The 26,711-nt window shown below is 43.9% G+C and overlaps 1 protein-coding gene across 1 annotated transcript in view; it reads left to right on the top strand.

The window, feature by feature from the left end:
* The window catches only part of CCDC134 (coiled-coil domain containing 134), a 286,310-nt gene that overhangs the window by 151,553 nt on the left and 108,046 nt on the right, over positions 1-26,711 (top strand). The window lies entirely within an intron of this gene.

Genomic DNA, 26,711 nt, shown 5'->3' with positions numbered 1-26,711 from the left:
TAATAGAGAAAGTCCCACACACTGCTAGAAGGCCAAATATTTTTTCAGAGCTAGATGCAGATAAAAATTATATTCAATTTGCAACCTGATGGAGGTCAGTATAGATGGACTAATAGAGAAAGTCCCACACACTGCTAGAAGGCCAAATATTTTTTCAGAGCTAGATGCAGATAAAAATTATATTCAATTTGCAACCTGATGGAGGTCAGTATAGATGGACTAATAGAACAAGTCCCACACACAGCTAGAAGCCCAAATATTTTTTCAGAGGTACTGTAGATGCAGATAAAAATTATTTTTAATTTGCAACCTGATGGAGGTCAGTATAGATGGACTAATAGAGAAAGTCCCACACACTGCTAGAAGGCCAAATATTTTTTCAGAGCTAGATGCAGATAAAAATTATTTTTAATTTGCAACCTGATGGAGGTTAGTATAGATGGACTAATAGAGAAAGTCCCACACACTGCTAGAAGGCCAAATATTTTTCAGAGCTAGATGCAGATAAAAATTATATTCAATTTGCAACCTGATGGAGGTCAGTATAGATGGACTAATAGAACAAGTCCCACACACAGCTAGAAGCCCAAATATTTTTTCAGAGGTACTGTAGATGCAGATAAAAATTATTTTTAATTTGCAACCTGATGGAGGTCAGTATAGATGGACTAATACAACAAGTCCCACACACAGCTAGAAGCCCAATATTTTTTCAGAGGTAGATGCAGAAAAAAATATATTCAGTTTGCAACCTGATGGAGGTCAGTATAGATGGAGTAATAGAACAAGTCCCACACACAGCTAGAAGCCCAAATATTTTTTCAGAGCTAGATGCAGATAAAAATTATTTTTAATTTGCAACCTGATGGAGGTCAGTATAGATGGACTAATAGAGAAAGTCCCACACACTGCTAGAAGGCCAAATATTTTTTCAGAGCTAGATGCAGATAAAAATTATATTCAATTTGCAACCTGATGGAGGTCAGTATAGATGGACTAATAGAGAAAGTCCCACACACTGCTAGAAGGCCAAATATTTTTTCAGAGCTAGATGCAGATAAAAATTATATTCAATTTGCAACCTGATGGAGGTCAGTATAGATGGACTAATAGAACAAGTCCCACACACAGCTAGAAGCCCAAATATTTTTTCAGAGGTACTGTAGATGCAGATAAAAATTATTTTTAATTTGCAACCTGATGGAGGTCAGTATAGATGGACTAATAGAGAAAGTCCCACACACTGCTAGAAGGCCAAATATTTTTTCAGAGCTAGATGCAGAAAAAAATGATATTCAGTTTGCAACCTGATGGAGGTCAGTATAGATGGACTAATAGAGAAAGTCCCACACACTGCTAGAAGGCCACATATTTTTTCAGAGGTAGATGCAGAAAAAAATATATTCAGTTTGCAACCTGATGGAGGTCTGTATAGATGGATTAATAGAACAAGTCCCACACACAGCTAGAAGCCCAATATTTTTTCAGAGGTAGATGCAGAAAAAAATATATTCAGTTTGCAACCTGATGGAGGTCAGTATAGATGGACTAATACAACAAGTCCCACACACAGCTAGAAGCCCAATATTTTTTCAGAGGTAGATGCAGAAAAAAATATATTCAGTTTGCAACCTGATGGAGGTCAGTATAGATGGACTAATACAACAAGTCCCACACACAGCTAGAAGCCCAATATTTTTTCAGAGGTAGATGCAGAAAAAAATATATTCAGTTTGCAACCTGATGGAGGTCTGTATAGATGGATTAATAGAACAAGTCCCACACACAGCTAGAAGCCCAATATTTTTTCAGAGGTAGATGCAGAAAAAAATATATTCAGTTTGCAACCTGATGGAGGTCAGTATAGATGGACTAATACAACAAGTCCCACACACAGCTAGAAGCCCAATATTGTTTCAGAGGTAGATGCAGAAAAAAATATATTCAGTTTGCAACCTGATGGAGGTCTGTATAGATGGATTAATAGAACAAGTCCCACACACAGCTAGAAGCCCAATATTTTTTCAGAGGTAGATGCAGAAAAAAATATATTCAGTTTGCAACCTGATGGAGGTCAGTATAGATGGACTAATACAACAAGTCCCACACACAGCTAGAAGCCCAATATTTTTTCAGAGCTAGATGCAGAAAAAAATTATATTCAATTTGCAACCTGATGGAGGTCAGTATAGATGGACTAATAGAATGATGCTATGCCCAAAAGATTTTACTTCACTAGGTGCAGTAAAAAAATTGGTATTCTATACACAGGTGGTATATCTTGCAACACAGATAGGCTACTCCACTGACTAACACACTCTGCAATAGGCCAAAAAGGATTAGCTTTGCTAGATTCAGCCAAATGCTGTGAAAAAAACTTGCACAGCACTGGCACAGACCTGCCTGGCAAAAACTGATAGGAACTGATGTAAGCTAGTCCTGAAAAGGACTCCAATTACAATTAGTCTTTGCTCCTACAATCTATCTATTTAAGAGCACAGACCTGCCTGATAAAAGTCGTAGGAAATGCTGTAACCTAGTCCTTAAAAGGACTGCAATCACAACTATTCCCTACTCCCAAGCTATCTGTAGATTTGTGCGAAAATTGGCTTGAAATTAACAAGGTATAGCGCACACAGCAACAGCGGTGCCGTCTAACACGCAGCTGCAGCAGTGAGAAAATGGTGGCGACGGGGAAAATGGCTTGGTCTTATAGGGCAAGGACATGTGACATACACTGCCAATGACACATGCCCTTGCTTGTGTGAAAAAAAGCACTTCGCTCCGTGTGTGCGCTGCTGATAGGCTGACAGATTGCACCTCCCCACTGTAAATGCGGGAAAGAGAAAAAAAAAATGGAGATCTTCATTGTTCCTGCAGGGATCCATCCCCTGCCCCTCCCCCCACCCCGCTGTACACTCAAACTGCGTATTAACATTAATTTTCATCATTACTGAGAAAAAATCCAGTTATGATTTTGGTGCACGAAGTTATCGAACATAACCTCGAACAGCCGAATTTTTCTCAAATTGTTCGTGTTCGCCGAACGGCTCGAACACCGCCCAAAACAGCTCGAATTTGAGATTGGCGAACAGTTCGAGTAGAACAACGCTCATCTCTATTCAGGACTGCTGCGGGCATAGACTGCTTCAACAGCAACTTGCGTGATGCTCTGCACACTCAGCTCCTCACTCTCTGTTGGCTCCAGTCTAACTAACTGCCTAGCTCCACCTTCCCTATTTATACCCCTAACGGGCTCCCTCTGGTGGTCTGAAGTAGAAGGTGGAGGTGTGTGTATGCTGTGGGGGCCTCTTGTGGAGGAATCCGTTCATGCACCCGTCTAGGATCTTTGGTACCAAGCGCAGCTGGGCGCCACATGTTATATGTATCCGCTGACTTTATGGACTAGATGTAGCGCTGTATGGAGAAGGCATTTACTCACATCATTACATACAAGTGCAGTAACGCAGGGGAGCAGAAGTAGGGGGACACATAATAGCTCCCTGGCAGTTATGTGGGTGGTGGGCACCGCAGCTGTTTCTGTGAGCTGCAGGATAAGGTATAAGCCCTATTATGAGTCACATACATTTTCTGGGGGTCGTGACCTGGTGATTTTTTGTTTTTGCCCTTTCATTTCCTCTCCCCCTTCTTCCAAGAACCACAACTTTTTTTTTTTCCATCTACATAGCCGTATATAGGCTTGATATTTGCAGGACAAGTTGTAGTTTTGAATAACATCATTAATTTTACCATATAACAAACTGATCAGTGGGATACAAATTCAAGTGAGATGAAATGATGAGAAAAAAGACACAAGTTAGCCATTACTATTTGGGTTTCATTTTTACAGCATTCATTGTGCAAGTAAAATGACTTGATAACATAATTCTTCTGATCAGTACAACTACATCGAGGCTAAACTCATATATATAGTTTTTATGCTTCAGTGGCTTAAAGAAGAACTTTGTATTTCTGAAATCTATAACTTTTTTGCTTTGTAGTCAATGAACGAATGTGAGGGCTTTTTTTTCTGAAGAGATCTGACGTTTTATTGATGCAACTTTGCGGTAAATTTTACATTTTAATTGTGTTTTTTAATGCATCAATTACTGAAGGTGTGCAGACTGAAAAATGACAATTGTGGTGTTTCGATTTTTTTCGCTTTACTGCTTTCATCTTACAGAATAAATAAATTTACACTGTGTGCAGAATTATTAGGCAAGTTGTATTTTAGAGGATTATTTTTATTATTGATGAACAACTATGTTCTCAATCAACCCAAAAGACTCATAACTATCCAAGCTTAATATTTTTGGAAGTTGGAGTGTTTTTTTTTTAGATTTGGCTATCTTAGGAGGATATCTGTTTGTGCAGGTAACTATTACTGTGCCGAATTATTAGGCAACTTAATAAAAACCAAATATAATCCCATCTCACTTGTTTATTTTCACCAGGTAAACCAATATCAGTGCACAAAATTTTGAAATAAACATTTCTGACATGCAAAAACCAAAACCAAAAAAATTATTGATCAATATAGCCAACTTTCTTTATGATGACACTCAACAGCCTTCCATCCATAGATTCTGTGAGTTGCTTGATCTGTTTTCGATCAACATTGCATGCAGCAGCCACCACAGCCTCCCAGACACTGTTCCGAGAGGTGTACTGTTTTCCCTCCTTGTAGATCTCACATTTTATGATGGACCACAGGTGCTCTATGGGGTTCAGATCAGGTGAACAAGGGGGTATGTCATTATTTTTGCTTCTTTTAGACCTTTACTGGCCAGCCATGCTGTGGAGTAGTTGGATGCATGTGATGGAGCATTGTCCTGCATGAAAATCATGTTTTTCTTGAACGATACCAACTTCTTCCTGTACCACTGATTGAAGAAGTTGTCTTCTAGAAACTGGCAGTAGGTCTGGGAGTTGAGCTTCACTCCGTCCTCAACCCGAAAAGGTCCCACAAGTTCATCTGTGATGATACCAGCCCATACCAGTACCCCACCTCCACCTTGCTGGCGTCTGAGTCGGAGTGGAGCTCTCTGCCCTTTACTGATCCAGCCTCTGGCCCATCCATCTGGCCCATCAAGAGTCACTCTCATTTCATCAGTCCATAAAACCTTTGAAAAATCAGTCTTAAGATATTTCTTGGCCCATTCTTGACGTTTTAGCTTATGTTTCTTGTTCAAAGGTGGTCGTTTTTCAGCCTTCCTTACCTTGGCCATGTCCCTGAGTATCGCACACCTTGTGCTTTTTGATACTCCAGTAACGTTGCAGATATGAAATATGGTAAAACTGGTGGCGAATGGCATCTTGGCAGCTTCGCGCTTGATTTTCCTCAATTCATGGGCAGTTATTTTGGGCCTTTTTTGGCCAACACGCTTCTTGCGACCCTGTTGGCTATTTGCCATGAAACGCTTGATTCTTCGGTGATCATGCTTCAAAACTTTGGAAATTTCAAGACTGCTGCATCCCTCTGCAAGACATCTCACAATTTTGGACTTTTCAGAGCCCGTCAAATCTCTCTTCTGACCCATTTTGCCAAAGGAAAGGAAGTTGCCTAATAATTAAGCACACCTTATATAGGGTGTTGATGTCATTAGTCAACACCCCTCCTCATTACAGAGATGCACATCACCAGATTTACTTCATTGGTAGTTGGCTCTCAAGCCTATGCAGCTTGGAGTAGGACAACATGTATAAAAAGTATCATGTGATCAAAATACTCATTTGCCTAATAATTCGGCACACAGTGTATATTTTGCTGCTTTGGAGTTTTATGGACATAGCAATATAAAATATGCACCTGGAATCACGACTCTTTAATGCAGCTGCCATAGATTAAAAGCTGCATTTAAGGAGCTAAACAGCAGCGATCGTAGCGTGTACATCACAGCTTGGGAGGGGGTGAAAATAATCCAATCTGACTATTTGAAAATTAGAAAGCAGAGGTGGAGCAGAGTTAGTGAATATGGCCGTGCCCATGCTGGCCACTATATAGGACTAGTGAGGGTAGGACGTGCTGTACTTTCCATTGCAGTTACATGACCCATCACAATATATTCAGTTTTTTTTACCTATTTGCCTATTGCTGACCAATGATTCATGCCATAAGTGTTAGTCGCTATCTATAAACTGCAGCTGTTTTACCTGTCCTGATAGTGGCGCTGCAGAGCCCTGTGATCTCTGCTGTAGAGTAGCGGGTACAGAAACAACACACCAAGATAGTGCCATGTTATTAACCCCTAGATGCTGTGGTGAATAGCGACAGTGGCATCTAGGTGATTAGACAGAGGGCCTAATGCAATTGCTGAACACTAATGAGTCACAAAGGCCCCAGGTTGCCTTGGCTAAGTGCCTTAGGCCGGGCCAAAGTCAGAGCCACTAGATTGCCTCTTAGCTTTTCACTGTCAAGACCTAATGCCTTGTTATACTAAGCAAACCCATCTGTGCTCTGTTGTATAGGATGGCAGCTCCCCTGGACCGATCATCCTGCAGCAGACAGTGGTAGCTGATCCACAGGTCCCTGCAGGCACGCAAATGGAAGAAGCTAAACAGAGAGCAGTGGCCAAGGCCGTACACCTTGTAGCCACTGGAACGGTCACCTTAGGAACGGACGGTTGTGTCGTGTGGAAATCTGGGGACTGAAGGTAGATATATACTGAGGTGTTACTCCCTGCCTGAGCTTTTATTAATAAAACACAATAAAGGGGGACATTTATTAAAACTGGTGAAAGTAAGAGTGAAGCAGTGACCCATAGTAATCAGGAATCAGCCCTGACGAGTACCTGCACTTTACACCTTTGCCTACAAAAATTGGTATTGAAGCTGACGCGCCCCCTGGGCCGTGGGGTACTCGAAAGCCGGGCCTTCTTCTTCCCGCACGGCAACGCAGTAATGGCGGCGATCTTCACCACAGTTAAAAACACAGTTCTTATCAAAGGCGCACAGTACTCGGTGGCAACTGGCACAACACTCCGTCGTTGCAGCAGGAACGGAATCCTGTTCGTGACGCCAAAGCTGACGCGCCCCCTGGGCTGTGGGGTACTCAACAGCCGGGCTATGGCTGCTTGCTGGGATTATCACGGTGGCTGGCCCGGTTCGTGACCCAGGGCGGTCAGTAAAAAGACAAAACAAAAAGGGAAAAGTTTATATAGGATAGGAAAAGGGGAAATGTTCGTGACGCCACATGTAGATTCTGGTGAGGTTCACCAGCGCTGCGGCAGTCCTCTGAGGCCGGTGTTCAGGCCGATTAGTTGGTGTAGCTCCCTACAGGTGGTGCGTGACCTCAGGGCAGCGTAGATGGGGGGATGCAAGACAGAGGGGACCCAGCCGGGTCAGGGAAAGGATAGGCACACACAATGGTTCACTTCAGTACCTTTACTGGAGGTGTTTCAGGCACGATCCAGGGCACTTTAAGGTGAAGGGTGCATTTCAGGACTCTCCCCAGTGAGCGGGTGTGGGGCCTCCTTGTTCCTTGCCTTTCCTTAGTAAGTTTCTGACCTGCCTGGAGTTAGGCCTAACTTGGTCTCTGTCTTGCACCTGCTGATTCTGTGGTAGGGCCTTCTGTTGGAGAACGCACTCCCTGGTTTCTGGGGTTTCAGTGGCTCCTGACCCTAGTATAACAGTCAGCGTTTGGTATTCCTGGGACATGTAGTTCGCCAGGGGTTCCGGTTGTTTCTGCTGGATATAGGAAATCCTTACAGACGCGGACCCGGTGTCCGGTATATGGTTTTGGGGTGAGCTGGTAACGCTCCTCTGCCCCCTATGTTACTCTACTTCCACTCACCTTCGGCCTCTCTCGGGCCCTCACTAGGCTTCACACGGGCAGTAGGCCTCGCTACTCTTCACCGCTCTTATGGCGTCAGCACGCCTTTGGCTCACTAACCTGAGCTCTTTGAGTCTGGACTCTGCTCGACTGCAGGCTAGCAACTGCAGGAGCTCCTCTCTGGCTGCAGCAGACTTCACACAGACTTCACTCTCTGTGGACTCCAGACTAGCTGACTCCCAGACTAACCGAACTGCCTAGCTCCACATTCCCTATTTATATCCCTAACGGGCTCCCTCTGTTGGTCTGAGGTGGAAGGTGGAGGTGTGTGAATGCTTATGAGGGCCTCTTGTGGAGGAATCCGTCCATGCACCCCTCTGGGATCTGTGGTACCAAGCGCAGCTGGCGCCACACTGCACCTACAGAATAACAACCTGAACTATCAAATTTACACATTATTTCTCCTGCACAAATAATTCTTAAAAAAAAACCTCAAAAAGTGTACCAAAGAGGCATTTTTTTCTTCATCCCGTCCTTCAAAAACAGAGTTAACAAACTTATACAGATTAAAAATGAACCAAAAAGTCTGATGTGTCCCAAAATGGTACCAATGAAAAGTACATAAAATGTATCAACACATTACATGGAGCCTGTGCTCTTAAGGAGTTAAAGGTAAAATACTTATCCATTCAGATATAAAATAAATCTACTAGTAGCACATGATGGTGAATGGTCCTGTTTATTGCTGGTAAATGTCCTCTTAGGTTCCTCTCGGCCACTATTGGTTGGTGTGAGCTCCACCGAGGGCAGAGTGCAACAAGCTGCCATTCTCTTGTTGTGTTTATCCGTTGGCACTCAGGAGAGGAAAAACCCCCTGTGGGGGAAACCTCTAGGGAACCATGGCCTAAGGATAAGTGCCCTTCCCTGGGAGCACAAGGCAACATGTCGTATAGAAGCGCTGGTCCACGGTCATTTTATTGACTCCTGGTAGGATTTTCTTGGTCTCCAGCTTCTTCTTGTATTCGGACACTGCAGATCACCATAATCCAGCAAAACCCCCAGCCTGGATTACAGCAGGGAGGAGGAATGGGTATGGCTGCACGTTACACTGCAAGTCACGGCCCTCAGGATACTCCTAGCGGTGATGGTGGAATATCAACCAGTGAACAGTGGTTTTCAGAGCTGTTCACTTTCAGCGTTTTATTCTCCTCCAGAGATTGTGGAAAGCGTTCTTCACAATACTGCCAAATGTTCTGCCAGGAGAGATAATAGGTTAGAAACAATTCTTATATCCCAATAAGACACATAAAATGGCGTTATCCTAATAGGAAAACGCCTCCAGGTTTTTCCTGTGGGCCCATCAGCAGACTGTAAGCAGCAGTCAGTAAGAGGTTTCCACACTACACTCTGCTGACAGATTCAAAGGATAAGAGAGTAACCTTAAAAAGCTCCCTAATTCCATTCCCATTTACACTGACACACCTGCGATGGGGTATTACTGGTTTTGGTATCTGTTTTATGACCTTCCATCCGTCACTGGCAAATGTGAATCCACAGAAGAGTTTTTGATCTGTTTCGGCCATTGGTGGTTTAATGGCTTCAGTGAAGGACAGGACATTTTTCATTATATCTGATGTCATCACTGGTGGCTGCGGAAAGAAAATACAAGAACCAGTGGTCATAAAGAAGACACACAATAGAGATGTACAGCTGCCACCATCTTCTCTGGGTGATATACGTACAGGTGGTAGTTGGAATGGTGGACACGCTCCAGCCCCCTCTATATCTGTCCAGTTGATTTCCATGAAGAAGGGATGATCCCTGATGTTGTCCACAGCTACCTGCCGACTCTCTGGTGACTTATCCAAGAACTGGAAACAAATAATTAAGAATTCAGTCTCCAGTTGATTTCCATTTTCATTGTTGTGTTTTTCGTTATATTTACCCCTTTTATTACTTAGATGTTTATTTATACTCACCCCCTCTATGATGGCTTTGGCTTGGGGGTCTAGTCCTTTTGGAAAGGCAGGATCATCATTGATCAGTGACTTTATGGTGGTGTCATGCACTACACTTATATAAAATGGATATCTGCCGGTAGCCATCTCATATATCACCACACCAGCAGAGAACCAGTCCATTGCCATGTTGTAGGGCTTCTCTAGAAGAATCTGTGAAGACATGAAGACAATAAGAACTTTGTCCAGATAGCCGAAGACATGGAGATGTCCAGCCTTGTACACATTGATAAGTCAAGAATGTGTAGATGCTTCCTCACCTCAGGAGCCATGTATAAAAGACTTCCGACCTGATCTGAAGTCTTCGCATCGCCAAAGATGTTCATCGCGGCCAGACCGAAATCAGCAATCTTCAAGTGACCGGTGCTGTCTAGTAAGATGTTCTCTGGTTTTATGTCTCTGATAGAGGAAAGAGTTTATAAAATATCATAATTATTAGATTAGCCGGGATTAGGACCCCATGATGGCCTGAGATACAAAGTGTCTACAGGGAGCATGAGGATGGGGGTATGGGAGTATTTATATCAGGTCTACACAGAATAAGACTGCACTTACCTGTGTATGATGCCTCTGGAGTGGAGAAACTGCAGCCCATAGATTATCTCAGCTGCAATAAATCTGATGGGAAAAAAATAGAAAATCATCAACAACCAACATTTCATCCACTAAACTAAGAGACTAATGACTTAAAGCCAGATGTTCCTGACAACCATCATCTTCATTTAATACATCCATATTCTGTCTTACCTGGTGGTTGGAATGGGAAATGGGGCATTTGTTGCCATGAGGTCTCTAAGATCTCCTCCACTGAGATATTCCATGACATAGAAGACGTAGTCCTGTGATAAAACAGAGGCGATAATAGGGGTTATTGGCATATTCTAGATATGCGGCACTGGTTATGATCTTACAATACATGTAATACTATGGTAGTGACATAGAACATTGCACACAGATTGGCACATGGACTGACATTCATAGAACACATAGAAGACTCAGAGCTGTTGGATTATGACCTTCTTACCTGGGACTGGAAGGTGGCAAAAGCCCGAGTAATGAATGGACTATCCCTAGTCATCTCCAGGACCTGTCGCTCTATCAGAACGTTGTCTCCTAAGTTCTCAAGTAGGAGCCTCTTCTTCACCATCTTCACTGCCAGTTGTTGTTGGCAGGCCTGGTGTGTGGCCAACATGACCTGTAGGATAGAGAACATTAGAAATGGAGGAAAGGCCTGTCCTGCCACGAGACGTGATGAGAAGATGAGGCAGTGATGTTTCTAGAGTCATATTACATACATGATGATGACGTCACTGCAATTCCGAATACTTACTTTACCATATCCACCCTCTCCAATCATTTTATGGAAGGTGAAGCTCTCCAGTCCAGTCACAATGATGGAGGATTCAGCTGGGGTTGTCCCTGGTAGAGAGAGGAGAAATAAGATGTAACATTCCTATATAGTGCAATGTGGCCTCCAATAAGAATTACAACACATAGGGGTAGAACAATATTAGAGGGTATCAAATAGAAAAGGCACCAAAATCATAATAAGCGGGATCTTCGAAATGTGGACAATCCTGGCAATGGCTACTTTGGGGAATATTGGCTCTCGGTGTCTTAGATCTGAACTCACCTGACAGCTGCTCAGTGTCAGTAATGGGGGACACACTGTATCCATCATCAGTTTTGTCCCCCATTGCTTCTCCCCTTTTCCTCTTGTTCATGATACTCTCCTGTATTGGGCTTCCAGGTCTTTTTGAAGCCTTGATAATGCTTTGGTTGGTGCCATTTTTTTCACTCTCAGTTGTTTCTGCTCTCCTCTTTTTTGGCACCTCATCTATTCTCTCTCCCTTTCTCTTCCTCCAAATCTCCATATTCAGCTCCATAGATGTCTGTTTGGGCTGAAGAAGGTCCTGTTCACCTCCGAAGCGCTCCAGGATGGCCCTTGGAACTGCTCCTCTAACAAGCCTTCTATTATACGGTCTTATATTTTATACAAAACCAAAATTTGCCAGGCGCAAGTAAAAGTTGCCTTCACCCACCAAGTGATGAAGACATGTGAACAATATTCAGGCTGCAGTGACATTTTGATGACTATTCCATGACATCACAAAGTCAATTGTGACATCATCATACTCTAAAGGTCACATGACATGACAGAGGGACCAAAGCCAAAGGTCATGTGACATCACAGAGGGACCAGTGACATCATCAGCCTAGCTGAGAGACCTGTGCTCTTCAACTGTTATAAAGTCTCTGTCATTTATCAGCGTCTGTTGAAGCTATTGTAAAAAATAAAAACTTTTTCTATACATGAAATTTATTTGATATTCTTTTTTTATTGTTTATTTTTTTCTCCATTTATCAATCACGTTAAATAATCTAAATGATTTAAAGACTTGATTAATACAGTAAAACATCTGTAACGGAAGCTCTTTGTTGCCCATATCAACCAATCATGGAGCAGCTGTAATTTTAGCAGAGCAATTGAAAGTGTAACTGTTATTTCAGTAGAACTTGTAGCAGAATGTCTTTGTCTGCTTTTAGCTCCTCCTCTGTCTCCATAGAACTATGTGAGCACCAACTGTCATCTCCTATCTTAGTAATGTGAAAATCTTTACACACTGGACCCTGGTTTATGAAGAACTTCTTGCCAGAAATGTCACAAATATTTTGCGCAACTCAGAGTTGCACAAATGTTTTGCAACTTAAGGGCGTTTTTCACCTGGAGTACATTTCTGGAGGAGGCGCAGAGCAGTTGTAAGATGCGCAAATTCATTAAGATGAATTTTTTTTTTTCCAAATTCAATGTTTATTGAAAGATTTTAATATTTTTATTACAAGCCTAAAATGAATATCAAAGGAAGACATGCACTATTAAAAAAGAAATAATATAACAAATATAATACAATAGGGATATAGGAAAGATATTACATCAACATTAACATTTTGATGAGCTGCTCATTCTTCTAAGTGGGTGAGATTGGACCAGAGCGACTTATAGGTTAATGAAATATGAATATGAATACGTCCCGGATTACAAGACAAGAGAAATCAATTTGGGACAAGACAGTATGCACCTGATTCTTGGAATTCAATCCAATCTCTCCATTTCACACAATATTTGTCAACATCGGCAGGTGATTGAGCAACTAGATGTTCCATCATATCAAGAAGCGAAATCTCAGAGAACCACTCCTCCAGGGTGGATCAGGATCTGCTCTTCCAGTGGCGAGGGATAACATTTTTGGCTGCCTGTATAATGTGACCTATCACAGATCTTTTATGTTTGGAGAAGTTTATTGATAACATTAGAAGAAATAGTGCCTCAGATGAATTAGGGACGGTTAGGCCAGTTATCCTCTTGAGAAGAAGGACCACTTGTATCCAAAAATTATTTATTGTAGGACACTCCCACCAAATGTGCGTCATTGTCCCCTCTCCCACTCCACACCTCCAACATCTGGCGACAATGAATGAAATACCGAGCACGCCAAAATATTCGGCAAGCACCCGAACGTGGTCGCCGAAAGAGTTAATGAGGCATACTCGCTCATCACTAATCTCTACTGATTTTTTCCAGTAGGGGTTTAAAGTTGAGCTTGAATTATTGGGAGAGATCTCTATGAATTTGAATGCCCAGATATTTTATTCCATGAGTTGGCCAGGCAAAGGAAAAATTAGATTGGATAAACACCTGTGTATCTTTGGAAAAGGAAACGTTTACGCTTCAGATTTGGATGTATTGACCATAAAATTCGACCAGGTGCCCAAGTGATCTATTTCAGCCATAACTGAGGGAATGGATGTGTGCGGTTGGGTAATATATAGCAGAACATCGTCCGCGAACGCCGTGCATTTGTATTCTGTCTGCCCTATGGTGATTCTTTTAATATCAGGGCTTTCATGGATTGATGATAATAGATGATCCATCACAAAAATGTATAAGAGGGGGGAAAAGGGAGCATCCCTGTCTTGTTCCATTAGTCATTACGGGTGGCGACGATATAGTTCCATTTATTTTTAATCTGGCAGATTGGTTACAGTAGAGGGCCATTATCTTAGCTATAATAAGATCTCCAATGTTACGTTTTTTTTAAGAGAGTAATATATGGCATGCCAGGATACCCTGACAAACGCTTTTTCAGTGTCTAGTGAAAGTATTAATAAGGGGGTGTTCTGAGTCTGGGCGTAAGGAATAATGTTGATATTCTTCAAAGTTTTGTCGTGAACCTCCCTACCAGGGAGAAACCACACCTGATCCAAGTGTATATTTTTAGCTAGCAGAGCCTGTAACCTATTCACCAGCATTTGCTGGGAACCGGCCTTTTGGACTAGTTACCTGAGCAGCATGGTCCCTGGATGGCTTTTAAATTTACTGTATATTTCCTCTAAAACACTGCAGCATTTTAGATGAAAACATACCTGGCTAAAATGATGAAACCAACAACATCTGCAAAGGAGTTTGTATGTTCTCTCCATGTTTGCGTGGGTTTCCTCCGGGTACTCCAGTTTCTCCGGTACTCCAAAGACATAGTGAAAGCGAATTTAGATTGTGAGCCTCAATGGGAACAGTAAAGTGCTGTGGAATTAATGGCACCATATAAGTGAGTAAAATAGACTGATTCATATTGCCTGTGGTTTGGGGCAGCATGAATCAACTGTCAGGTTCACTTTAAGGCTAATTGATGTATTATTGCTGCCCTTAACATCAAGCATGGTGGGTCTGCTGGGTGACGTCAGTCCCTTTGTGTGTTTCTCACTGTGGCTATATGTCATGAGATGGTATCAGAGCCCAAATATATACTCATAGAACCAGGGGTGGATTAAGAGTAGCCAGGGCCCCGTCAGTTTAGAAGGCGTGGGCCCCCCGCTGACAGATATAGCAGTGAGTATATCGCGGCGCGCACATTATTTCCTTATGTACAGCATAAGGTAAAAATATATAACATAGCGCCATACATAATAGGGCAGGGGTGGGAGATTAATTTTCAGAAGGGGCCACATGAGAGGCCATGACTGTTGTGGAGGCCGAACAGTAGGCTGAAATTAATTCTGCTCAATATTAACATATTAATTATAATTATTTTTAATTTTATTTGTATCACTTAATATTGAGCAGAATTAATAGGCTGACATAACCTATATACATTAAGGACGCCACATAGTCCCCTCAATAAACCAAAGCAATCAACCTATGGGGCCTTCATACATGTAAACCATAACAAAACAAAAAAAAAACCTAAAAAAATTCTCTTTATTTTAAAAACTCAATTCATACAGACAATAGTGATGAGCGAACGTGCTCAGATAACTTGTTATCCCTGCACGCTCGGGTGTTATCCGAGTATCTTGTAGTGCTCGGATAATATATTCGAGTCCCTGCAGCTGCATGTTTTGTTTTTGTCTGTTAGGGTGTGTGCCCACTATGCGTTTTTCAATCGTGGGAAACGCTTGGTAATCCGTCCCCCATGGTCCCCAATGACAAGCCGCAATGTCAATGCCCATGCTGCGGATTTTTCCGCAGCCTTTATGCTGCTCTCAAGAATCCGCAGCATGTCCGTTAATTTTGCGGATACGCAGCGTTATCGCCGCCATTGACTTACATTGAAACGCATATTATCTGTGTCAGTACATTTGTACACACGGATAATATGCGTTTCTATGTGCGGATGGTACCCAAGTCTGGAAGAGAGGAGACTCTCATCCAGACCTGGGTACCATAGAAACTGTAAAAAAAAGAATTTAAAATAAAAAATAAAGTTTATACTCACCTTCCGGTGTTTTGTCCGGTGTCTTGCAATGCTCGCGCTGATGTGAAGGACCTGCCATGACGTCACTGAGTCATGTGACCCATCACATGGCTCAATGACATCACCGCAGGTCCTTCACACCACCGCGAGCCGCGCAACACACCGGACGCGGCAGAGAGAACACCGGGAGGACAACGGAAGGTGAGTATAAACTTTATTTTTTTATTTTTTACCATTCTTATTCTTTTTTTTTAACTAACTTGGTCACACTACTATAAATCCTTGCCGGTTGCATGGATTTATGTAACGGGTCCCGAGGTGGAACCTCTGAGCTGCAATACAAAGGGGAAGTCCTTATAAGGAAGCGGGTGACTCCCAGGGAAGGCAAGCAGGAAGTCACAAGCAAGTGACGGGGACAGTCTCTGGGTAAGCAGGCAGGTGGTGACGGCAAGTGACGGGGACAGTCTCTGGGTAGACAGGCAGGAGGTCACAGCAAGTGACGGGGACAGTCTCTGGGTAAGCAGGCAGGTGGTCACGGCAAGTGACGGGGACAGTCTCTGGGTAGACAGGCAGGTGGTCACGGCAAGTGACGGGGACAGTCTCTGGGTAGACAGGCAGGTACCTTCAACCCAGTGGGCAGATAGACACGGCAGGTACTGGCAGGTGCTTCCGGGAAAGCAGGTGGATAGCCGCGGCAGGTGCTGGCGGGTGCTTCCGGATAAGCAGGAAGATAAACTCAGCGGGTGCTGGCAGGTGCTTCCAGGTAAGCAGGTAGAGAGATACAGCAGGTGCCGGCAGGTAGCAGACAGGTGACAGGCAGGAATCAGGCTGGACTAGACACGCTAGCGGAGGGACCTGAGGGCTGAAGCAGAGGTGAAGACACAGTGCGACAACTGTTGCTCGGGCACCTCCATTTTGGAGGAGGTGCCTTAAATGTGGGAAGTCCTCTGGCCATTGGCCAGGGACTTTTTAGGAAGACGCGCACAGTCCCTTTAAGAGGGGGGGAGTGCGCGCGCGCCCTAAGCACTCTGCTGGAGGAGGAACGCGCGCCGGCCACAGCAGGGAACGGAGCGCAGGGAGAAGCCGCGCCAGGAGCCGGGGGGCGAGAGAGACGGTGTCCCTGTCTGACATGGGGCAGAGACGCCGCTGCGACAACAGAGAGAGGAGCGCTGGAGGGACCCACGTGAGGAGCGCGGAGGTGAGAGGCACGGCGTCCCTGCCTAGCAGAGGGCAGGGACGCCGATGCTACAATTTATATAGTGTGACCAAGTTGTCAAGCACTTTCCAAATGATGCTAAAATCGCTTGGAAAGCGCTTGACACCCGCATGCGGAAATGCATGTGAAGAACGCTTCACATCCGCATGTATTTGGCAGGAAAAATGCATGCACAATCTGCATGCGTTTTTTCTGCCAGGGAGATCCAGAAATGCTGCAGAAATTTTCTGCTTCATTTCTGCATCGTGAGCACATAGCCTTAGACAACCACAACACTTAACAAACAGGCAATCCCCGCATGTGTTGTATCTGTTTAACAGCAGATACAACACTATATATAGACCCTATAGGACCTGAACAGTTGTGCACTTAGCTTAATGGTATCTTCTTCCGATGCTTTTTCTCCTTCTTTGGTCATTCAGGGATTCGTCAGGGAATTCCTTCAATCAGGACAAGAAAAGGAGACCATAAGCCGAACTGCAATGAGGATAACAGCTCACTGGTCCAGGCAATATGAGCCCCCACACATTCCTCCATATACAGTATGAACCCACACACAGCCCCCTATGTTATGATCTGCTACAAGCACTAAGGAAAGACAGGAGATCTGTCCCTACAATAGAACTAAGCTAGATCCCTACGATGTAACGGGGAACCTGATCCTGCGATCAGACCCGCTAAAGTCCTCAGCTAGTCTGAACGAAGACCTATAGATGTGAGGGAGGGATCCCTACAAGAACTAGGGACTGGGAGAAAGATGGACACCTCCTAGCAGAAAGTGTAGCAGTAAAAAGACAAACAAACAACATAGAACATAGAGGTCAAAAGACCTAGCTAAACTGACTGAGAAAGGTAACCAAGCACCTGGCTAGCTTAAGAGTAGAAATTACAATGAAGTCCAGCAAGGCCGGAAGGGCGGAGCAGGATTAAATAGGCAAAAACGGTCATGTGACCAGCATAATAGAAAAAACCTAACAGGAGAGTTCTAACAGTACCCCCTCTTCTATGAGGATCCTCCAGATCCCCTAGGCCCAGGCTTATCAGGAAACCTCTTGTGAAACGCTCTGACAAGTCTGGAAGCAGAAACATCGTCCGCCCTCACCCATGAGTTATCCTCGGGACCGAAACCCTTCCAAGCGACGAGATACTGCAAACTCCCTCTATACCGTCTAGAATTAAGGATGCGGGAAATTTCATATTCCCCGTCCTCCACCACGGGAGGAACAGTGGCAGTAGCGTCTCTATCTGATACATAAGCTTTTTTCAATAGAGAAACATGAAACACCGGATTAATCTTCCAGGAGTTAGGAACCTCCAACCTAACAGCAGATTGGTTAACTACCTGAAGCACCTTAAAGGGCCCTACAAACTTGGGACCCAATTTTTTAGAAGGAATCCTCAACCGCAGATTCTTAGAGGACAACCAAACCATGTCACCAACCGCAAACAAAACCTCTTGACATTTCCTGTCAAAGTACCTCTTAGATTTTTTGTTAGCCTCCTGAAGATTACCACGCACATCCGTCCAAACTCTTTCCAAATCACCGGAAAAACTCTCCTCCTCAGGCACAGCCGATACCAATTTGGAGAATGACCCAAAAGACGGATGTCTCCCAGAACAGCAAAAAAAAGGCGAACACCCAGCAGAAGAGGATGTATGGTTGTTAAGAGCAAATTCAGCAAGCGGCAGAAACTCAGACCACCCCTCTTGATTGTCTGCCACAAAACAACGCAAGAACTGCTCAACATCCTGGTTCTTCCTTTCTGTCTGGCCATTAGACTCAGGATGATATCCAGATGAAAATGACAAATGAACTCCCAACCTGTCACAAAAGGCACGCCAAAAACGAGCCACGAACTGAGGTCCCCTATCAGAAACAATGTCAGTAGGAACACCATGGAGTCTGACAATCTCCTTGACAAAGGCCTTAGCGAGTGTCTTAGCGCAGGGCAGTTTGATGAAGGGAACCTGTTAGAACTCTCCTGTTAGTTTTTTTTTAGTTTGCTGGTCACATGACCATTTTTGCCTATTTAATCCGGCTCCGCCCTCCTGGCCTTGCTGGACTTCATTGTATTTACTACTCTTGAGCTAGCTTGGTGCTCTGTTGCCATTCTCTGTTAGTTTTGCTAGGTCTTCTGACCTCTATGCTTTTTGTTGTGTGTTTGTCTTTGACTGCTACTATTTCTGCTAGGAGGTGTCCAACTTATCCCAGTCCCTAGTTCTTGTAGGGATCCCTCCCTCACATCTATAGGTCTTCGTACAGACTAGCCGAGGACTTTAGCGGGTCTGATCGCAGGATCAGGTTCCCCGTTACATCGTAGGGATCTAGTTTAGTTCTATTGTAGGGACAGATCTCCTGTCTTTCCTTAGTCCCTGTAGCAGATCATAACAGTAAGTCCAGCCCTAAAAGAAAAAAAAAATATTTTCTCTAAGGAAAGACCTCCAGTTTTCCATCATGGTCTCGGTTCAAGATTTGGCTCAACGCTTGCAGGGACTCTCTCTGGAGGTGGCCAAGCTCCAACAACACGTGAGTAGCTGTTCTGGAGCACATTTTGTGGAACCAAAGGTACGTCTGCCTGATTTATTTTTTGGCGAACAACAAGATTTTTTTTCTTTTAAAAATGCTTGTTTATTGCATTTTCGTTTGAGACCCGGATCCTCTGGTGATGAATCACAGCACATAGGGTTCATAATGTCACTTTTGCGCAAAGATCCTCAGGGATGGGCCTTCTCTCTCCAACCTAGTGATCCGTGCTTTAGATCAGTGGATAGTTTTTTTTCTGCTTTGGGTTTGTTGTACGATGATCCTGATCGTGTCTCATCTGCTGAGTCTGAATTGAGACGTTTGAGGCAGGGATCAGGTAATGTGGAAAAATATTGTTCTCACTTCCGTCGGTGGTCTGCCCAGGTGGGGTGGAACGATTCAGCTTTGAAAAGCTTGTTTCTTGCAGGGCTAGGTGAAAGGGTTAAGGATTTACTGATTGCTTATCCCACACCTGGAAACTTGCAGGAGGCAATGCAATTAGCTATACGGGTGGACAGGAGACTGCGTGCAAGGGTTAATGAGAGCAAATCCTCTGCTATGTCAGCTCCGAGTCCTGAGAGGGTCTGTGCTGACAATGGAGAGCCGATGGAGATTGGGGCGATGGCACCCCGCTCTCAGGAAAAAGACCGCAGGCTTTCTGAAGGCTTGTGCTTCTATTGCGGAAATTCTGGTCATTTTATTAAGAACTGTGTGCTTCGTATGAAGAAAGAAAAAAAAATGGTCAGTCATGCACGTATTGCCTGTTTAAATTCTAAGGGAGTATTCCTATCTGCCACTACCACTGCTCAGGATGAATTAATTGAATTTCGGGTATTTGTGGATTGTGGTTCTACTCTGAATGTGATTGATGGGGGATTCTTGGAAAAACTTAGATTAGAACCTAAAACTTTGTCATCCCCTATTGCTGTGGTTTCTGTTGATGGCTCTCCCTTGAAGAGTGTTACTCACAAGGTCTGTGAATTTCCCCTCACTATTAATGGTATTCATCAAGAGAATTTGGATTTAGTGGTATTGGATAATTTGCCTTCTCCAGTAATATTGGGGTTACCCTGGTTAAAATTGCACAATCCTGTACTGGATTGGTCTACCAATGAAATTAAGTCCTGGAGCCCTAAGTGTTATGACAAGTGTTGTAACGGACGTATTGCTGCAGTGGAAAAAGGGGAATTACCTGTACCTATTCAGGATTTTTGGAGAGTTTTTTCTGAGGAGGAGTCACAAATTTTGCCTCCCCATAGAGACTATGATTGTACCATTGAATTTGTCCCTGGAGCGACTCTTCCTAAAAGTCGTTTATTTAATCTTACGATTCCTGAGAGAAAGGCTTTGGAGGAATACATACAGACAAGCTTGGCCGCCGGTCACATTAGGCCTTCCAAGTCTCCTGTGGCTGTTGGATTTTTTTTTGTAAAAAAAAAAGATGGCGGTTTACGTCCTTGTCTGGACTTTCGTGAGATTAATAAAATTACTGTACGCAATCCTTACCCACTGCCATTGATTCCTGATTTGTTTAACCAGTTAGTGGGGGCCAAGTGGTTCTCTAAAATTGATCTCCGGGGGGCATACAATTTGTTGCGCATGAAGGAGGGTGATGAATGGAAGACTGCTTTTAACACTCCTGTGGGTCATTTTGAGAATCTGGTTATGCCTTTTGGTCTCACCAATGCTCCAGCATTTTTTCAGAATCTTATTAATGACATCCTTAGACCTTTGATCGGCAAAAATGTGGTTGTGTATTTGGATGACATTCTGATTTATTCGCCTGATCTGGAGTCTCATTGGCGGAGCGTACGTGAGGTATTATAGTTATTAATGGACAATTCGCTTTTTGCTAAGCTGGAGAAATGTGAGTTCGCTGTACAGAGAATTAGTTTTTTGGGCTACATTATCTCCAGTGAAGGTTTTGAGATGGACCCGGTTAAAGTTCAAGCTGTGCAGGAATGGCCTAGGCCTATTGGTTTGAAATCGATACAGAGGTTTTTGGGTTTCGCCAATTATTACAGAAAATTCATAAAAAAATTTTCTATTATTGTCAAACCGCTGACCGATCTCACCAGGAAAGGTGCTAATGCGGTTCAGTGGACTTCTGAGGCCATTGAAGCTTTTGTGTTTCTAAAGGAGAGGTTCAACTCTGCTCCCATCCTTATGCAGCCTGATGTGACTAAGCCGTTTTTGGTTGAGGTTGATGCTTCTTCGGTGGGGGTCGGTGCGGTGTTGTCTCAGAAAAACAAGGATGGAGTACATCCTTGTGCCTTTTTTTCAAAAAAATTTTCTGAGACTGAACTTAATTACGATATTGGTAATCGGGAATTGCTGGCGATTAAACTCGCATTTGAACACTGGCGTCACCTCTTGGAAGGTGCTGAATTTCCCATTCAGGTTTTCACTGATCATAAAAATCTGATCTATCTGGATGCTGCCAAGCGCTTGAATGCCCGTCAGGCTAGGTGGGCACTTTTTTTCTCGCGGTTTAATTTTTCCGTTACTTACATCCCGGGTACCAAGAATGTTAAAGCGGATGCTTTGTCTCGCAGCTTTTCTCCCATGGTCGGTGTTGAGGAGGAAGAGGAGAGCATTTTACAAGAAGGTGTTGTGATTGCTGCTTTGGACTCCGTTTTAGAGGATGAGATTCTTAAAGCTCAGGAGAATGCCCCATCTAACACTCCCCATGGGAGGTTGTTTGTGCCTAGGACCTTTAGGAGAGATTTGTTTGTTGAGTGTCATGAGTCTCGGTTGGCAGGTCATCCAGGAATTTCTGAGACCAAGAGACTTGTGGGTCGCAGTTTTTGGTGGCCTGGATGGCAGAAGGAAGTCATTAAGTGGGTGCGCCAATGTACTGTGTGTGCTAGATCCAAGTCTTCGCATGCTCCTGCTGCGGGGTTGCTTTGCCCTCTGGAGGTTCCTAGTGCACCTTGGACACATCTGGCTATGGACTTTATTACTGACCTTCCCCCCTCTGAAGGTTTCACGGTCATCTGGGTGGTCGTGGACCGTTTTAGCAAGATGTGTCACTTGGTTCCCTTCATCAAACTGCCTTGCGCTAAGACACTCGCTAAGGCCTTTGTCAAGGAAATTGTCAGACTACATGGTGTTCCTACTGACATTGTTTCTGATAGGGGACCTCAGTTCGTGGCTCGTTTTTGGCGTGCCTTTTGTGACAGGTTGGGAGTTCATTTGTCGTTTTCATCCGGATATCATCCTGAGTCTAATGGCCAGACAGAAAGGAAGAACCAGGATGTTGAGCAGTTCTTGCGTTGTTTTGTGGCAGACAATCAAGATGGGTGGTCTGAGTTTCTGCCACTTGCTGAAATTGCTCTTAACAACCATACATCCTCTTCTGCTGGGTGTTCGCCTTATTTTTGTTGTTCTGGGAGACATCCGTCTTTTGGGTCATTCTCCAAATTGGTTTCGGTTGTGCCGGAGGAGGAGAGTTTTTCCGGTGATTTGGAGAGAGTTTGGACGGATGTGCGTGGTAATCTTCAGGAGGCTAACAAAAAATCTAAGAGGTACTTTGATAGGAAATGGCAAGAGGTTTTGTTTGCTGTTGGTGACATGGTTTGGTTGTCCTCTAAGAATCTGCGATTGAGGATTCCTTCTAAAAAATTGGGTCCCAAGTTCGTAGGGCCCTTTAAGGTGCTTCAGATAGTTAACCAATCTGCTGTTAGGTTGGAGGTTCCTACGTCCTGGAAGATTAACCCGGTGTTTCATGTTTCTCTGTTGAAAAAAGCTGATGTGTCGGATGGTGACGCCTCTGCCACTGTTCCTCCGGTGGTGGAGGACGGGGAATATGAAATTTCCCGCATCCTAAATTCTAGATGGTATAGAGGGAGTTTGCAGTATCTCGTCGCTTGGAAGGGTTTCGGACCTGAGGATAACTCATGGGTGAGGGCGGATGATGTTTCTGCTTCCAGACTTGTCAGAGCGTTTCACAGGAGGTTTCCTGGTAAGCCTGGGCCTAGGGGATCCGGAGGATCCTCTTAGAAGAGGCGGTACTGTTAGAACTCTCCTGTTAGGTTTTTTCTATTATGCTGGTTTTTTTAGTTTGCTGGTCACATGACCATTTTTGCCTATTTAATCCGGCTCCGCCCTCCTGGCCTTGCTGGACTTCATTGTATTTACTACTCTTGAGCTAGCTTGGTGCTCTGTTGCCGTTCTCTGTTAGTTTTGCTAGGTCTTCTGACCTCTATGCTTTTTGTTGTGTGTTTGCCTTTGACTGCTACTATTTCTGCTAGGAGGTGTCCAACTTATCCCAGTCCCTAGTTCTTGTAGGGATCCCTCCCTCACATCTATAGGTCTTCGTACAGACTAGCCGAGGACTTTAGCGGGTCTGATCGCAGGATCAGGTTCCCCGTTACATCGTAGGGATCTAGTTTAGTTCTATTGTAGGGACAGATCTCCTGTCTTTCCTTAGTCCCTGTAGCAGATCATAACAGAACCAAGTGACACATCTTGCTAAAACGGTCCACGACCACCCAGATGACCGTGAAACCCTCAGAGGGGGGAAGGTCAGTAATAAAGTCCATAGCCAGATGTGTGCAAGGTGCATTAGGAACCTCCAGAGGGCAAAGCAACCCCGCAGCAGGAGTATGTGAAGACTTAGATCTAGCACACACAGTACATTGACGCACCCACTTAATGACCTCCTTCTGCCATCCAGGCCATCAAAAACTGCGACCCACAAGTCTCTTGGTCTCAGAAATTCCAGGATGACCTGCCAACCGAGACTCATGACACTCAATAAACAAATCTCTCCTAAAAGTCCTAGGCACAAACAACCTCCCATGGGGAGTGTTAGATGGGGCATTCTCCTGTGCTTTAAGAATCTCATCTTCCAAAACGGAGTCCAATGCAGCAATCACAACACCTTCTTGTAAAATGCTCTCCTCCTCCTCAGCACCGACCATGGGAGAAAAGCTGCGAGACAAAGCATCAGCTTTAGTATTCTTGGCACCCGGGATGTAAGTAACGGAAAAATTAAACCGCGAAAAAAAAGTGCCCACCTAGCCTGACGGGCATTCAAGCGCTTGGCAGCATCAAGATAGATCAGATTTTTATGATCAGTGAAAACCTGAATGGGAAAATCAGCACCTTCCAACGCCATGACGCCAGTGTTCAAATGCGAGTTTAATAGCCAGCAATTCCCGATTACCAATATCGTAATTAAGTTCAGTCTCAGAAATTTTTTTTTAAAAAAAAGCACAGGGATGTACTCCATCCTTGTTTTCCTGAGACAACACCGCACCGACCCCCACAGAAGAAGCATCAACCTCAACCAAAAACGGCTTAGTCTCATCAGGCTGCATAAGGATGGGGGCAGAGTTGAACCTCTCCTTTAGAACACAAAAGCTTCAATGGCCTCAGTAGTCCACTGAACCGTATTAGCACCTTTCCTGGTGAGATTGGTCAGTGGTTTAACAATAATAGAAAAATTTTTAATGAATTTTCTGTAATAATTGGCGAAACCCAAAAACCTCTGTATCGATTTCAAACCAATAGGCCTAGGCCATTCCTGCACAGCTTGAACTTTCACGGGGTCCATCTCAAAGCCCTCGCTGGAAATAATGTAGCCCAAAAAACTAATTCTCTGTACAGCGAACTCACATTTCTCCAGCTTAGCAAAGAGCGAATTGTCAATCAATAACTGCAATACCTCACGTACGCTCCGCCAATGAGACTCCAGGTCAGGCGAATAAATCAAAATGTCATCCAAATGCACTACCACATTTTTGCCGATCAAAAGTCTAAGGATGTCATTAGTAAGATTCTGAAAAAATGCTGGTGCATTAGTAAGACCAAAAGGCATAACCAAATTCTCAAAATGACCCACAGGAGTGTTAAAAGCAGTCTTCCATTCATCACCCTCCTTCATGCGCAACAAATTGTATGCCCCCCGGAGATCAATTTTAGAGAACCACTTGGCCCCCACTAACTGGTTAAACAAATCAGGAATCAATGGCAGTGGGTAGGGATTGCGTACAGTAACTTTATTAATCTCGCGAAAGTCCAAACAAGGACATAAACCGCCGTCCTTTTTTTTAACAAAAAAAAATCCAACAGCCACAGGAGACTTAGAGGGTCTGATATGACCGGTGGCCAAGCTCGTCTGTATGTATTCCTCCAAAGCCTTTCTTTCAGGAATAGTCAGATTAAATAAACGACTTTTAGGAAGAGTCGCTCCAGGGACAAATTCAATGGTACAATCGTAGTCTCTATGGGGAGGCAAAATTTGCGACTCCTCCTCAGAAAAAACTTTCCAAAAATCCTGAATAGGTACAGGTAATTTCCCTTTATCCACAGCAGCAATGCGCCCGTTACAACACTTGTCATAACACTTAGGGCTCCAGGACTTAATTTCATTGGTAGACCAATCCAGTACAGGATTGTGCAATTTTAACCAGGGTAACCCCAATATTACTGGAGAAGGCAAATTATTTAATACCACCAAATCCAAATTTTCTTGGTGAATACCATTAATAGTGAGGGGAAATTCATAAACCTTGTGAGTAACACATTTCAAGGGAGAGCCATCGACAAAAACCACGGCAATAGGGGATGACAAAGGTTTGGGTTTTAAATTAAGTTTTTCCAAGCATCCCCCATCAATCACATTCAGAGTTGAACCACAATCCACAAATACCCGAAATTCAATTAATTCTTCCTGAGCTGCGGTAGTAGCAGAAAGAAATACACCCTTAGTGTTTAAACAGGTTATACGGGCGTAACTGACCTTTTTATTTCTTTGTTCAAACGAAGCACACAGTTCTTAATGAAATGGACAGATTTGCCGCAATAAAAGCACAAACCTTCAGAAAACCTGCGGTCTTTTTCCTGAGAGCGGGGTGACATCGCCCCAATCTCCATCGGCTCTCCAGTGTCAGTACAGACCCTCTCAAGACTCGGAGCTGACATGGCGGAGGATTTACTCTCATTAACCCTTGCACGCAGTCTCCTGTCCACCCGTATAGCTAATTGCATTGCCTCCTGCAAATTTCCAGGTGTAGGATAAGCAATCAGCAGATCCTTAACCCTTTCACCTAGCCCAGCAAGAAACAAACTTTTCAGAGCTGAATCGTTCCACCCCACCTGAGCAGACCACCGACGGAAGTGAGTACAATAATTTTCCACATTACCTGATCCCTGCCTCAAATGTCTCAATTCCGTCTCAGCTGATGAGACACGATCAGGATCATCATACAACAACCCCAAAGCAGAAAAAAAACTATCCACTGATATAAAGCATGGATCACTAGGTTGGAGAGAAAAGGCCCATCCTTGAGGTTCTTTGCACAAAAGTGACATTATGAACCCTATGCGCTGTGATTCATCACCAGAGGATCTGGGTCTCAAACGAAAATACAATAAACAAGCATTTTTTAAGGAAAAAAAATCTTGTTGTTCACCAAAAAA

The sequence above is a fragment of the Phyllobates terribilis genome, unplaced genomic scaffold, assembly GCF_046119375.1.
Source record: "Phyllobates terribilis strain yellow unplaced genomic scaffold, ASM4611937v1 Scaffold_8__6_contigs__length_399053987, whole genome shotgun sequence".
Classification (NCBI taxonomy): Eukaryota; Metazoa; Chordata; class Amphibia; order Anura; family Dendrobatidae; genus Phyllobates; species Phyllobates terribilis.
This window is presented reverse-complemented; position numbering and strand designations above follow the sequence as displayed.